Genomic DNA, 16,895 nt, shown 5'->3' with positions numbered 1-16,895 from the left:
TGGGAAAATCTTACTTGCAGCATTACATAAATTAGCATTAGCCATAGAGGAGCTACCATTTTAATCTCTAAATCCTGCATCCTGTAAATACACCCACATGTTGAGGCCAGAACATACTAATGTAAAATATTTCCTGCCCTTGCTCTTCTGACAAAGCAGAAAATGTACCAGTGACAGAAGCTCTGTTATTGAAGGACCGAGGAAAGTGAAGAGTTACTTTATCAACTTTTCAGGGTTCGGAGAAGGAAAAAAGACATCTTAAAACAGCCAGACACTTACAAATACTGCCAAGAATAATTAGAACATGTAGCACTGCAAATTTACCCATGTGGCATTAAACTCCTGACCTTTCTAGGAGACATTACCCTCTGAATGGTGCTAAAGGTATTAGTAAGTAAATATGTGAAATATACTGAGGATTTGCTACAGTTGTATACAGGCTGGAATGCACATAAAGAGCTTGGCTATGCATGTACACCAAAATAAACAGAAACCCAAATATAGGATGATAAAGGCAGGTCAACACAGCAGATATTCATTGTGCTCAGAAGTGTGTATCCACATGGCTCAAATGTACTACTCCAGCAGCAGCATCATTTATGACTCAAACTCAAGTCCATATCCTCAAACCAATAATATTTAGAAAAGATGTGGAACACTCTCCTTTTTTCCAAAATATACTCACTCAATATCATTTGCACTAAGACCTAGAAAAAAAAAAAGCCCAGGGAGGCACAGAAATCCCATCAGTGAGCACCAAATGCTGACCTTGGTCTCTTTCTCCCATGAGACATAGTCAGTAGGTTATTTTAGAGCACTAAGAAGTTGAAGAAGAATAATAAATTCCTAGAACCATGAATAGAAAGCTACCTTTATACCTTTCCAATGATACCGTGGGTTTCTGTTACTGTGTTCACTTACCGGTGCAAAGATGAAAAAGCATTCAGATACTTAATGGTGTCTAATAATAGTAGACAGTTTAGAACAGAAATAATTCCAGACCTCTAAGAAACCTGTCAAAATTTCCCAGAGGTAAGAAACCATGACCTGCCATAGACTGTGGCCATGACCCTGAGGTCCAAGTGCTAACTCTGAAAAAGTGCCATGAGATATTTGATGACAACTGATCAAGACATCATTTTTAATGCCCTATCTGGAACAGATAATATGCTTTGAAATGAATATTCAGCAAACTTGCCTTTAGTACCATATGGAAATTCACACAGACACACAAGGAAAAAGATGATTCCTTCTCAGTTTAAGCTATTCGTGAATCAATACATGACCCAACTCTCATGTCTATACTACTACTCTCAAATTAATATCTGCATCCCTGAAATTCTTACTCAGATTTCAACTTTATATTTTTAATTGCTTGTGAGTCATTCTTACTTGGATACCCCATTACTACCTAAAACCCAGCACACCTTAACTAAGCTCACGATGAGTCCGTGTTCAGTACTTATCAGAGGGCTCAGCTCACAGAGAAAGCACTCTAAATATTTAAGTGAATTGTTGTTTCTTCTCATACCAGTTTCTACTCTCAAATTCCCCAATTCTGTTTCTTGGCCACTGGTTTCCTACTTCACTTTTTTGAAATAATTGTCTAATTAAGTTGTTCCCCTCCCTGGACCCTCATTCAGATACTCCCCAAACATCTCACATCTTTCTTCACAAACTCTATCAGATTTACCTCTTTGAATGCTGCAGCAATCAGACACTGGTGGCCTTATACCTGGGACAATGAAACTGTCTCCTAGTTTAGCACGATTACCAACTAGCTCTCTCTCTCTCTTTTCAGCTAATCTGATTACTTCTATGAGATTAGGTTTTATAAAATAATAGCTTTGCACCTTTCTAAGAAACCCATACTGCCCCAACACTGTTACATCAACCCTCAACGACCATATTTGTATTGTAATGTCTCTCTAACCTGGGTCCACTGTACCTATCAATCCTTATCACCCAGGGAATATCCCCATAGCACTGTTTGACTGCTTTTGTTCCAACGACACTTAGGCAAACTCTTTACTGATGCTCTGTTGGTAAAAACATCTATATTAACACTGTTCTCCACATGAGGTTGATCCTTATAATACTGTCTTGCTTCTAATTTCTTCACCTGGGAACATCATGCTTCCCTCCACAAATTCCAGGTGGACAGAGATGATAATATAGGAGGCAATATTATTATAGCGATTAAGATCTGAACTCTGAAGTAGACTGCTCAGGTTCAAATCCCAGCTCCAGCACTGAAAAGTTAGGTGATCTCAGGCAAGCCTTTACCTTCTGCGTCTCAGTGTTATCATCGATAAAATTAAGATAATAAGATCTACGTTATGTAGTTGTTCTGAGAGTCAAATGAGCTTATATATACATCTAAGGTACTTAGAAGTGTACATGACATGGCTAATAAATCAATTATTTGTAGTTATTATCATATTTCTTCTAGTCACTATTCACTGTCCCTCTGTGTCTTTCTGTGTCTCTCTATCACTCCGTCTGCCTGTCACCACCTCTCTCTGTCTGTCTCTCCTTCTTCCCTCTCATAGTCAAGACTGGGGGAGAGTTGTCCCAGCTCATTCCTTCCGCTTCATGACGTCCGGGCACTCCTCACAGTACCACTACCTGATTTCTGCTCACACCATTCTGATAAAACTGTTCTTGCCAAATCAGCTTTGACCTCTCTTTGCCAAACCCAGCGATACTTTTCAGTTCTTTTAATCAACCAGTCTACAGCTTTTCACATATTTTTAAATGACTTCCTCCTTAAATCTCATTCCCTTGACCTCTGTGATACCACATTCTCTTGGGATTTCCTCCTGCATCTCTGATCTTAATTTCCTTTAGATTCCTTTTCTCCTACCCTTGACTCATTCATTACCAGCAAGCCACAATTCTGCCCTGTGCTCACTTCTCATCTCACGTTTAAACACATTTCCCCATGGTTTCCATTATCGTCTGTACACAGACACCAACCACAGTTGCGTCCACAGCCCAGATCTCTTCTAGCCTTTGACTCTGCCTACTGGAGATTTCTGTTCATCTATCCATCTCAAACTTGGCATGTCAAAAGCTATATACATGCCTTCTCTTCCAATCCCAAATCTTATCCCCTCACCTTGGGTTCCCTAGGGCAGTGAAATGCAGCACCAATGGACCCAGTGGCCTAAGTCAGCAATGCCTGTGTCTGTCCCTGTCCCACATCTCACCTTCCACGTTCTGTCCATTCCATTATCTTACTAGGTCCTGACTCTGTTCACATCTTTCGGTGCTGGTCGTGTTTTACTTCAGCCTGTCACTGCTTCTGCCCTGCATCACAGCAGCAGACTCCTAACTGGTGTCTTTGTAACCGGCCTCGCCAGCTGCCTTATCCCGGCCACACTGCAGTCTGACTCACCTTTCTAAAAATGAGAATCTAATCTTATTAGCCCCCAGGTTAAACACTTCATTGTGTCTCCCACAACTGTCTGGATAAAGTACAAGCTCTTTAGGAAGTATATTCATCAGGATTCTGCTTACCTTGCCAGCCTCTTCTCTCATTATTCCCCTTCTCAGACTCTAAACTGCGTGGCAATGAACTACTTACAGTTCTCTAAAGGTGCCATTCTCCTTGGTAGATCCTACTCTGTCTATCTGGAATTCTGTCACCCTTCTCTGCTTCCCTGCCTAACTCCTACTTGTCCTTTAGGGTTAGATTTGGATGTTACTTCTGCAATAAGCTCTCCCTGACTCCCCAAACTTCAACTGGTCAGTCTTTCTTTGTGTTCTGTTTGCACCTTCTGCACACCCATGATATTGTATACCTAGTATGCATTTATTAAATGAATGCATGAGTGAACCTAATGGCAGTTCTCAGTGCATAAAGGGTATCATATAGTATCTTTAGCTTAAAAATAAAATGTTTAAATTCATGACTAGCCTGCATGATAGCATAATGTCTCAGGAGAAAGAGATAATATCAAGAGAATTAATAGTGCCACTCTCTCCAATAAGGAAGAAATGTTGGTAAAAATATTAGTGAGTGTGAAAATGAAAGAAACCTCAAGGGTAAGTGATCACATTGCCTTGAAGTTTATAACGGTGAAAGAAAATGCTTCTTAGAATGCTCAGCCATGTACCTTAGACTCTAAGATATGGATAGACAGATGTAGATCTGAAAAAATTCAGAGTGATTTTTATGTCATATCAAGAACTATAAAACTGTCCATACAACTTGATCCAGTTTTCCCGCCCTTGAAATTTATCCTAAAAAAGTATTCAATGAAAAAAAACCAATATAAAGATATGAAGAGTCTTTAAAATGTTCATGGAAAGATTTGTATTATCTTTTAATTCTATTTTTTCACAAACCTTTTGAAGTACCCTTGTATGTAGGATGGTCTTATTTATAATAAAGAAAAAAAACCCAGAAACAATAAATGATCCTATTAGGTAAATTATGACATTAAGTTTTAATAATGTGGCATTTAAAAAAATGCAAAAGCATATGTAAGAAATAATTTACACACTATGATTGCTACTATGAAATATATATGTGAATAAGGGGAATGTAAAGGAATAAAAACAAAAATGGCATTTGTTATAAATTTGCTTTCAAAATGGAAAACCAAAAGATTAAAAACAGAGCATGACTCCAATAGAGAAGCCAATTTTTAGATATCTAATTATGTTTTTAAAATCTAATTATTAAGCTGCTAATGATTCCGCAGGGAAAAGAGAGTGCGGTATCTTCAAAATCCCATGTGCCTAAGGGTAATGTAAAGCAGTCTTTTAATGAGCATGTATTATAGACTAGGTCCTTTAAAGCATCCTATCTTTACTCATTACAATTACTTTACTAAGTAGGGATGTTATTTCCATTTTATGATGAGGACTTTGATTCTCAGGGAGGCTGAATGGCTAATCCAAGGTTCAGAGCTACTAAGTGGTGCAGTCAGAAGTCAAACCCAAGTGTGCCTTGGTTCTGGCCTAGAACTGTTCTAGTTAATAGACATACCATCCTGCAGCAGGCCATTCTTTCACAAATTAGAATTTTAACAAACACACACAAAAAAATGGAAGTAAAGGGAGGGAAAATGAAAAAAAAAATTTCAAAAGAAATAAAAGCAATAAATAAGAAATACATATTCCCAATTAACCAAAGTTTATAAAAGATGTCAAAACAACAAATATCTTTTAGTCTATTTTAACAGTCTTGCTTTTCAGCTGGTTAGGAAAGATAGTTATAGTAAGTATGTACTTATTTACCTATTGATGAGAGTCCTGTCCCACCACAAGACAACTAAAACTCAAGATACTTGCTACCCTGAACCCCAGCAGCAAGGGGATGGGTACGTGCCCAGGATATCAGAACCCGCCTGAACAGAAGAGGTCTGGAGGAAGAAGGGAGTGTTGAGAATTCACTCCAGGGCCAACGGCAGCAACTTCCAGCGTGCAGTGAGAGCAGCTCCTGTGGGGGCCGCAGCAGTCTCTTTTGAAGGATGTGGCTGGGCATGAATTTAACTGAGGTTCAGTCACTCAGCTTCCTGCAGTCTTTACCCATTCCCAGAGCCTGTTTCTCTAGTATTCCCATTGATTGTTGAGGTACCGATCTTCCAGCTTGTGTGTATTCCCTTCCTATTTAAGTTAACTAACAACAATTTCTATTGATTGCAAGAGCTCTGGCTGGTAAACTACTGTAACAGAACATATGGCCAAGTGATAGAAAACTATGTTGCTGCTGCCCTTTCTTTCCCTCCCATTTCTTCTATCAAAGAGAGTGATCGTCTAACCAGAGCAAGGTAAAACTGAATAAACCATAAAATACAATCATAAGAGAACATCTACACCCTTTTAATAAAAGTCAAATTTCCAGACCCAGGGAAATCACATCCAGGCTACCAGGATTATGTCTTCATGAAACTAAAAAAGCACTTTCCTTGATCTTTAAAAAACTATGGGAATAGAAGAATCCCATGTGCAGCTGTGATCATGTTTAGATTCTCCAGAAAAGGGGAAACAGGATTTTATGAACTACAGATCCTCGTGTGTATCCCTTACCAAATGAGGTTCAGACCCCCAGGAGCAGGCAAATGCTCACTCAAAGCGCACAATATAAATAGTAGCTGTTTTTGTTGGTGAATTTGTTTTCCTCCTTCTCTTCTGCATTTTCTACATTCATTTTCTATAATTAATACTTCATTCTTTTAAAAGGAAAAAAAATGTAAGGGTCAAGTCATATCATCCCATAAAAAAAAACCTCATATCCTTTTTGATGGGGTTATTCTCCTAGCAGATGAGTGGAATACCACAGACATCTTGACAATGTTTTCACCAAAGTACTTAACAAAATCCCCATGAAAATCCCATGACAAGACAAAAGGATGTGAAGTGGATGACAGCAAATTTAGAAGAATTTTAGGCTGAATGATACTAGAGTTAGGCAAACTCACAGTTATGCCCTCATACTCAAATGATGTGTATTAACGAACGGATGTCAATTTGCAGTGGAAAAGAACTTCAGAGGTGGATGAAAAAATTTTATGATAGGTCCTGCTCAACATTAGTTACAATGAATTGAAAAGAAAGAATCTAAATATATTATATTTACAGGTGACCCAAAGAAGTATGTATATAGCTTATATAGGATTACAGAGTGATTCTATAGGATTCAGTTCAAGAAGATTTAAAAAAATGCAATAAAGCCAAAGGTAAAGGTTCAAGATTAGGCTGAGACATCAATTAGGTGAGTAAAAAATTAGAGAGTCAACACTAGAAAATAATTCATGTGAAAGCACCTAAGGATCGGAGCTAACGAGAAGGTATATAACATAAACAGTATGGAAAGAGCTGTTGTAATATCAAAAGGAGCCAACAGATCTGAATGGAAATTATCTAGTCATAAAACAGCAATATGTTATGCAGGTCTGAGAACCATACTTTTAAGAAGGACATTTACCAAGTAAAATATAATGAAAGGAACGCAACCAGAATTAGGAACTTGAAAGTAATTTTAGAGAAGAACTAAATACAAAAGACAACTTAGCCTGGAAAAGCATGAAGGAGAAAGGTTAAGCAATTTCTGATTTTTAAAGCACTGTCATATGCACAAAAGTATACACTTCTGTGAGGCTCCACAAGGCAAACGTAAGGATGATCCGCTGACACTCGAGGGAGGCAAGTAAGAGTTACTTATATTAATATTAGAGAGAGTCAGGGTGAGAACAAATAAGTTGGAATTAAGAGTAGCAGTGCTGTACCTAAGGTGACCCCATGGAGCTAAGATTTCTTTCTCCATATCTTTGTGCCCAGTGGCCATTAGTTCTGGGTTTGTGGCCACTAATGTAAACTGAAGGGCACGGAAACCCTCAAGAGTACATTTTCTAACTCAATCAAGGCACCAGTTTCCAGAGCTGGAATACATGTTGTATATGGTTATGATGGTGTGATTTGTATGGAAACTCTCAGTCCTTGTGGATGCCAATAATAAATAAAACACCTCTAATCCATGTAAGAGTAACCAGTTTGTAGCTATAATTTTTAAAATTCTAACTATAAACTTGGAAACGCCTTCATTGCTTGGTGCTGCTTTTTTAGATTCACAAATTTCCTGGCCACTCACAACCCTTTCTCTTTCACCACTTCCTCCACCCCCAACTCCCCAAGCACCCACCTGAGTCCCCTTCCTTTTCTTTTTGGTCACACTGTATCTGGTTCTTACTCTCTCTGATGCCAACTCAGCGGTGTCAACACATCTCACTCCTGCTTAGTTTACTTCCTCTCTGCTCCATCTAGTGGAATGCCGATTTTTACAGTGCGGTGCCAGCTTACAAAAAAAAAAAAAAAAGGAATACCGTACTTTGCTGCGCAGCATTAGGAAATAAACATAGGAAACAGAAACCTATATAAAGGTATGAAAACTTACTTTGGTTAGATAAATTAAGTCCCATTTCCCAAATACCTGCACAGAAACCTAGAATTTCTGACAGCACACTTATTTGAGCAAAGTGGAAATGAGTTAAATCTAATAACAGCATTAGGCTCAATAAAGGCTATTTGGTCAAGAAATAAAAAATGCAAATGATCAATTTCTCTATTATAGAAGCTTTATTTGCATGGTCCTGTTGATATAATTTTTTTTTTTTTTTCATGACCGGTAAGGGGATTGCAACCCTTGGCTTGGTGTCGCCCGCACCTCACTCAGCCAGTGAGCGCTCCGGCCATCCCTATATAGGATCCGAACCCGTGGCAGGAGTACTGCAGCGCTCCCAGCGCCGCACTCTCCCGAGTGAGCCACGGGGTCGGCCCCTGTTGATATAAATTATTATTTGATAATATGCTTTAGGGATTAGGAAGTTTTTGTTTGTTTGTTTGTTCCCGTGTACTTGATGATAAAAGTTTAAAACATTGGGAAAATGATACCACAACTCTAGACCACCAGAAAAATAAAATATTAGGAAAATGAAAATATTCCTATGCTGTATTTTTATATTTCCAGAGTGTGAGGTGTGCTTGCAATCACATGAAAATTAATTTCCTCACAAAATCATGGGTATGGTTCTCTGGAAAACATATTATATATTCCTCTATGACAATGTTATTTTACAATGTTCATAAACTATGACTGCACAATAAACCAGAGCCTGATGGTGTACTTTCTTCAGATGTACCCTGATTAATCCATGTATGATATCCTCATGATTAGGATAGTGGATTTTTAGAGCCGGAAAGGATCATAAGAGTCTATAGGCACAAATGTTAATTCATGCACTTTCTATACTCGTAGTGAACACGCTGTTTGCAAATGGAAATAACTCTGTTGAAAGTGACAGGATCAATTCTTAAAGACTCAAACTAAAAGCCAATTTGAAATAAGTGCCCTTATGGTCTTACTTCTGGAGTCGAGAAGTATATGAATGAGCACATGGGCCCAATTATTGCCATCATATGAAGAAAAATTCCTATTTTAAAATTTGGGGACAGAAAAATCATAGAAATAAACTAGGAAGGAAAGGAATAAATTCCTTCTGAAAATGATAGCAAGTCTAGGCATTCCCCACCCTCATGACAATACCACTGTCGTCCACTCATTCATCCCCCAAGCTGTAGCCACAGTGCTCTTCCTAAAACACATATCTAATGTAATCCAAAATATGAAAGAATAAAGCCTACAAAAACTCAGTCACCTCAGGCAAAGTCCAAACCATTACTCGTTTTTCTGCCTCCTTCATTATCTAGTCCCTGACTCCATCTTCATCACTCATAACTAACCTCCATCCGTGACCTGTTAGCTATTCTTAGCAACTTCCATTTCCTCCAAGGAGCAAAACTCTGTGGACCTCCGAGCTTCTGCATCAAATGACCTCTCCACTCAGAACATCTGCTCCATGTCCCCCCCACCCTCTACCAGTTACTATCTGCTCGTTCTTCAGGTTTCATATTGCCCATCACAATATCAGGACAGATGCCCTATGTGCTCCTATGTCACCTGGGTGCTACCGTCACCCCCTGCCCACCACCAACTAGACAGTAAACTCCTTAAGCTCCTGTTCACTGTTCATCCTCATCACCTAGAATACTACTTGGAACAAAGGAGGTCATGGATACACCATGGGGAATGAGTCAATGAATAAGGAAGGAGTGAAACTCGGATGCCAGAAAGCACCAGCACATAAACCCAGGAGCTGACAATGACCATCTCAGGGTTTAGGTTTACTAAACATAGAAATGGCAAGAACAGATTATGTTTTTCTTTGACATAATGTTTAGAAGCCACATAATTTTGCTCATTGGGTGTATATGAATATATGATATCACTGTGAGAGGCAAATTTAAGGCATAGTTAGGTAGTTAAGTCAGAACAGAGTAACTCTGGAAGATGAGTAAAATTTTCCTATTGGACTTATTAGCTCCAATATCTAAGTCACTCCCTGGGGAGAATTTGGCTCTTATATAGGAATGCCAACTTTTTTTCACCAGAGCAGAGTCTAATCAAGTGTGTAAATGCTGCAATCCACCAAATGGCAGAGGAGAATTAATGCTCCTCCTGTGGGTTCCTGAAGTGTCTTACCACCGTGAAGTAACGTAGGTGGTGAACAGAACAGGGGTCATTAGAAACAGTTATGCAAAACTTATGAACAGAAATACCCTTGCTTTACGTGAAGGTCAGAATTGAATGATATTCTTTTAGGTGCCCTTGGGGTGGAGACTTAGATAAAATACCAAGTCTTACCTACAGTCACAAGGCTCAAAGTTAGAAAAACATGCCAATTCACCAGTCTTGCGGTTGTCTATTGTTGGCATCAACCAGTACTTGAAAATGTTCTCATTTCAAGTATTTTAGTGAGTTAATTCTTCTCTTATAAAAAAATTTTTAAAGAGGCCACACATAGCCATTTATTAGGCCAATTTCTTCCACAAAAATGAATATTCTGACATCATCATTATAAGCAAAATCCTAGTCAAGTCACTGAAAATATTGGGGAAATAACTTGACTTTCTAGCACATATTGCCTTTCTACTATGAAGTCAGCATTAGATAACAAACACTAAGAAAGTGCTAGGAAAAACTACTTGCTTTATGACAGCCACTTTTGTGAATTTTGGTTTGTAACTATCAGGTTCTTTCATTCTCTGTTATCAGAGAGTCTTCAATGCCCTGAATCAGAATCACAGATTATCAGTTTGAATTATTTTTCCCTTCCAACATAGAATGATCAGTGAATTATAGTAAGACTTTGGAAGTCCTGTCTACCTGCTCATCAAACTTAATTTTAGCATTTTTTAAAATATTAATAAAACTAACACACACACATGTAAATCTTATAGGAAAAGGCTTCCACCTCTGCCAAATTTCAGCTGGGAACAAATTTTTATAGCCAGCTAATAAACCTGCTGAAAACAGGGGTTGATAATGGAAACCCTCCCGAGTCCTTAACTACAGTGTGCACGGCTATAATAAAAAGAATTAATGCAGTCAATTTGTACTACTGTTCTCAGAACAAAAAACCCTATTTCAACCACAGTCTTTTCAACAGCTGATTGGCAGCCCTGTCCATTTCCCCTCTGCAGTGTTGTCAGGAGTCTTCAACATGATAATGAGCCTGTCACCATATTCAAATAGCCCTGTGACAGCATGTTTTGTGAGTGTGACGTCCACTGCAAAGGGTCTGTCAAAAAGCACCTTTCAGAAAATGAAAAGAGAATGCTTTCCTGATGATAAACCTAATTTCTCCGTAGATAAAAGAGTGAGATTTTTCATCAGATTTTGTCAGTGTTGTGTTGCATTTATCTCTTCAACTGTTCCTGTTTTCTTTTTTAAAAAATATACATAAATTTAAATTTGTCAGTGACGAGGAAAAAAAATGATGATGAAACACATTTTCTGTTCTAGGATGCTGAGACCATCAGGTTACCATAGAGGGGAAAAAAGAAAAGAAAAGAAAGAAAGGAAAACTTATACTTTTTCTATCACATTAAAAACTGCCCAGGAGAGTAGGAGGCTAACTTGTTATTAGTTGCCTAATAAACTTCCAAGTGTGGAACTCAGATTCTGTATGCTTCTTTCACTGAGGCCATTTGTGTCCCCCAAAATACCCACAGGAAGTTGCTATGTTCAAACTATGTCTCCATACAGCCACTTCCTCAATGTACAAGAAAATCTGTAAACATGTTAATAGCAGAGAGAAAGCTCCTACTTCAAGATGTGAGGGGTTGCTCATTACTTTGGTAAATTGTGTTTGTTTTCTGAATACAGGGAAAATATGTTTTCATTACATTTCAATACATTAAAGAATTTTGTGTGTAACTAAGATGTTTAAAAGCATTACTATTGAGGGAAAAAAATATTATTTCTTAAGCTATGAAGAATTATGCTACGAAAAGCCCAGGTTTTCTAGAGCACTGTTCAATTCTCTTCCTTTATCCCCACACCCCCCTATGAAGACCAAATCTCAGTGTGTGCATCATTAATACAAAAACCTAATATAGGCATTTTCTCAAAAAGAATATACTCATACATATGTGCATACGTATGTATATATAAAATTCATATACATGCATGTGTATCTTTATCAAATATATATATAAAATACATAAACACACATAGGTACATGTATTATATATACCTATATAACAGATATATTTACACACACACACAGTGAAATGAATGTGAAAGTGTTTATTCTTTGTGAATGGTAGTGTCTCAAATTTTAATAAAATTCACACACATGTACTCAAAGAGAACTGGGAAGCTCTTCAGCTTTGACAGTGGAAGAGGGGGAAAGAGGCTGGGATGAAGAAGGAGGAGACAGGAAGCTACGAAGAATGGTCATTCTATCACTCCTGAAGTCCCTGCATACCACCCTAAGTAGACAGACACAGGCAGGAGGTCCCGGAGTCTAAGAAAGAAAATATTGGTAGAAATTTAAATCTAGAGCCTCCTTTATCTCAGGCTCTGTGACAATAAAAGAATCTTTTATTCTAGAAAACACGTACTCTGTCTAGTATACTACCATATGATTTAACTCATTGATATTCCTACATTAAGCTATTTCCAAGCATTTAAAAAAGATATTGCAAAACATACATAACCTCGTGTCTTACTACCCTGATTTCAGCTGGTGGTTCCCTGACACAAGTCCCATTTTTAAAGTGACATTTCCTTTGGTTCATCTAATGTATGTAAGTTATGTATCTATATGTGATGACAACATTTGTGAAACCCTTTTGCTATTCAAAAGTGGGAAATCACTTGAGTTGTCATTCTCCCAATTTCATCTTTTTTGTTTGTTTGTTTTTTTGTTTTGTTTTGTCATTCTCCCAATTTCAAATAAAGACAGTCATAGTTATGTCTCATTTGAGCTGAGGTCTGAATATGCCAAAAGAACCTACTAATTAAATAAAATGATAATTTCACATTTTCGTATGTATCATATGTATGTAAAGCTGACATGACTGGAGAGTTTTCTTAATAAAAAATTAATATCTTAGGTGATCGGGAGGGAGATCTCGATCTTTGCAATAAAGGTTATCCTAAATATATCAGAGAGAATTAAAATTTAAAACACAAAAGATCATTTTTTTAAAGTATGATTCATCTTTTCTGTCAACAATTAGAGAAACTAAAATTATTAAAGTTTCTAGGGTTTTTTAAATTCCAGAGTAAGAAAAGGCAGCAAAAGAGAAAAAAGAGGGAAAGGACTCCCCAATATGTGTAGAGTCAAACCCCTGAAAGAAGGCTGAATTAACTAAGTGAGGATCAGCAATAAATTTGACTGATTTTAAGTTTGTCAGCTGGAGGGAACTATTATAAAGCCAATAAATAGAGCTGTAGACAGCTGGCTTTGTGTAATATCCTGTTACTTTGCCTAAATGTTTAAAGCACGGGTTTATTTGGGACTTAAAAGAAAGAAGAGAGAGAGATCTCAAATTGAGCTATCCCCAACATACAAAGCAAATTCCAGGATCTTGAAGACTTTCATTGTCTCTGAAAGTCATTGTCACCACCCTAATCCCCTCATTAAAGCTAAAGAAATGCGGGATGGCATTAAAATGAATGCAAACCATTTGCAGCAATCTCCTGCTCACACCACCTCCAAATGAAGGCAGGCACATTGCATAATCCAGGCAGCAAGAGCTCCTGACAGGTGGATGATTTATGCTCATAGTCAGAGGAATCGGAGGGCCTGCGGAGGAGACAGCATGAGCAAGGTAGTGGCGAGACAGATGCTCTCAGTGGGCTTGCAGGGGCTGGCAGGCTCCAGCTAGTTCAGGTGCAACCTGGACACTTTAAGTGCTGAACTCCTATCGCCTAGATTCCAACACTCTGATGTGCCATTTGCAATATTATATGCAATGTACACAATGAATAAACTGTCGAGTCCGGACAAGTACTGTATACATGATGCATATACCTCTTACGCACACAGATGTTATGTATACAATGCCCCAGCACACAAGTGAAAGGAAACCTATTTATGCCAAATGATTTATTTAATACAGATGTAAGTATGCTGTAGTTTCAGGATCCTCAGTCCTGAAAATATTTAGCCTAGGTATGGTGAGTGGAGAGTGACAAGATTTCCTAACAACTGGATCAATATTAAAGATTGCACAGTGGGATTAGGAGAAACACACCTCAGCAGAAAACCGACATTCCTGTCAATTATATTAATTATTTTTCAGATACATGACATGCTTTCATGACATTTTATTCTGAAAAAGCATTTGAATATCTGAGAGGAAAATGAATAAGGGATGGATAAAAGGAAGAATCCCTCAAGGTCTGAACTGCTTTGAAATCAATCTTTAAAATAGTTTTCCAGAATTTCTCTGAACAAATCCAAACAATAACAATCTGGCAAAGATTATGGTATTGGTTAAAAGGGTAGATAAACCTAATTACAGCTATTGACGACAAATTACTGCTACTCCGATCTCTAACAGAAGGTATTAGCCAGCATTTTACTGGTCAACAGAAACCACCCGTGGACAGAGAAATTCACTGCACAGATCTACATAGAAGTATATAGATCATTTTTTTCCTCCTCATTTCGGTATCTCTGAGGTATAGAGCTCCAGGCATTGGAGGAAGGAATCAGCATCCAAATGTACGAGCTCCAGATTATTTTGAATGAATGTGACTTTACTTTCAACTCTTGGATACTGTAGGGGCAAAGGTAAAACTGCCAGTGAGAATTAAAGACACCGGCATTTCTCTAATTAGATAACAGTATTCAAAGACGTAAACTCCCAGAAAGCCACTTTGCAAAGCAAGAGTTACAGTTTTCTCCTTGAGGGAAAGCTGGGCAGTGGGCTTTTAAAAAAGTGATTCACTACTAAAAGAGAATTTTTGAAAAGAACAAAATAGAATACATTGTAAGTAATTCAGAATGCCTCTAGACTCTACAATTCTCCCTAGAGAAAAAACTCAAATAATTTGAAGTCTTCACAAACTGCATCCATATCTTTTTTCCAACTTCATTAAGCTCCGGTACTTAAAAATCATTCATAGCAAGTACTTGAATTAGAGACGAGCTGGTGCAGAGTAGCTCACCAGGCAGTGCATCCACCAAGTAAGCAGACCGCCCAAGAGGGACAGTCTCTGACCTACGGATGCAACTAGTGAAGGGACAAACTGGGGCATTGATACATTTCCTCCTTTTTTAGAAGAGAAGTGGGGGTGTGGGTTGGTGGGCTACAGAGAAAGCTTCAAAACATCATTCTGTCTTCATCAGTATTCTGGCAGTTTACAATTGTATATGCAGAAAAAGAACAGAAAGTGTGTTAAAGAAAGCAAGTTTTAAGAGAAACAGAGAACTAAGTCATCTGCCCTGTGTAAGCCTATTTTCTCCTTGTTGGTTTCACCTCCTTGATCTGTCCTCCCTCCTTTTTCTCTTTGCTTCCTCTCTCTCTCTCTTTCCACCACTGCCATGAGAAGTGCAGTGCAGGCACAAAACTAGTGTTAAAGCAAACAGGTGCCATGCATTTATCTGACGCTCTGCAGTCAGTCCAGGCATGGACGGTAGTGGCACAGGAAGGAGAGAGAAGGCACAAGAGAACAACTCCTATGCATGGAAAATTTATACTCTGCTTCCTCAGGTGGAATAATATCTTTGAGACAGAACGTGAGAAGGCGAGTTAAGCACTCACAGGCTCTCAGCCACCTGCAACTTTAAACTCAAGTTGTTTAGAGACAAAAATGATAACAACAACAAAGGGTTTTTAAGGGATAGCATGGTTGTTAAATAGTCTAGGTGGAGGTGAAAGCCCGTAACTCATTTTTTTTTTTAATCTGAAACGCTAGAACTGAACAAATATATTAGCATGTACAAAAGTCACAAATTATATCTTGGAAAAGTTAGCAATGTCCAGATGAGAAGTGATTCCATGGATTCAAGGTCATTTGTTTCTGGTCCATGACAGACTTTCTTGCTGTCCCCCCACAATCCACAGAGGGGTCTCTGTAATTCTGGCAGGTTTTGCTGACCCCACCTGTCACCTGCAGAACTCCTGCATGCAGGAAGGGATCTTGGGCTGGAGTCACACAGAGCATTATCGGGGACCTCTGACCCCAGCAAGCCATGGAGAACAAGCTCTGTGAAGAGAATTGGGGCCTGCTGTGAACATAGCACTCGGTCATTTTGGAGGGAAAAAATTGCCAGGAAGATGACATTTGAGGCCAAGCAGAATTGATATGTCTTTGGTTCTAGTTAGGCAAGGTTCTAAACATTTGGGCAACAAAATAATTGTGATGATAATAATAATAGCTAATATTCATCCAGGAAGTTTCATTTGTCAGACATTGTGCTAAGCATTTTAAATACATTGTCTTATTTAATCCTCACAGCAAACTCCGCAGGATAGCATTATTAGTATCACTATTTTACAGATGAAAAAACTAAGGCTAGAGACATTAAGAAACTTACCAGTAATTGATGACATAGTAACTCTGGCTGTCTACTAGCAAATTCCATGATCTTAATACACTATGTAGAATGATGTGTTTGTAATATAATTTCAAATGTATTCTCTTCATTTTTCAAATCTATTAAACCCATGACTTTGTAGGATATCATACTATCTACTAAAACTTTGCAATATGAGGAGAAATTAATGGTTATAATTTTTCCTATCATTTTCCTCAGCCTTGAATTAAAAAAAAAAAAATCCAGCCCTGAAAGAAAATTGAAAGTTTTAAAAAAAATGAAAAAAGAAAAGAAAAAGAATACAGTACAGGTGGCTTAGGAGACTTTCCATCAGTGCTCTCTCCCCATGATGGAAAGGCGACAGTGAGCAGTAAGGCCCTGCAACTAACCTCTGCTCCCCTGGCCCATTAGCTGTTTTCCAATGTGCAAATGACTCTGGTCTCCCAGGACTGTTTAAGAGTTCAGCTGACTACAGCACTGCCTCCT

At 38.2% G+C, this 16,895-nt stretch overlaps 1 protein-coding gene across 18 annotated transcripts in view; it reads right to left on the bottom strand.

Moving 5' to 3' along the window:
* ESRRG (estrogen related receptor gamma) overlaps window positions 1-16,895 on the bottom strand; it is a 546,637-nt gene that overhangs the window by 115,066 nt on the left and 414,676 nt on the right. Inside the window, exon 1 of one of the 18 annotated variants that reach the window (XM_063113815.1) lies at window positions 3,213-3,278. The exons of the other annotated variants lie outside the window; for them this stretch is intronic. The gene's annotated coding sequence lies outside the window, so the exon portion shown is untranslated. Of the gene's footprint in view, window positions 1-3,212; window positions 3,279-16,895 lie in introns of those variants that run through there. 18 annotated transcript variants of the gene reach the window in all.

This window comes from Cynocephalus volans, chromosome 11 (genome assembly GCF_027409185.1).
Source record: "Cynocephalus volans isolate mCynVol1 chromosome 11, mCynVol1.pri, whole genome shotgun sequence".
In the NCBI taxonomy this organism is placed as follows: Eukaryota; Metazoa; Chordata; class Mammalia; order Dermoptera; family Cynocephalidae; genus Cynocephalus; species Cynocephalus volans.
This window is presented reverse-complemented; position numbering and strand designations above follow the sequence as displayed.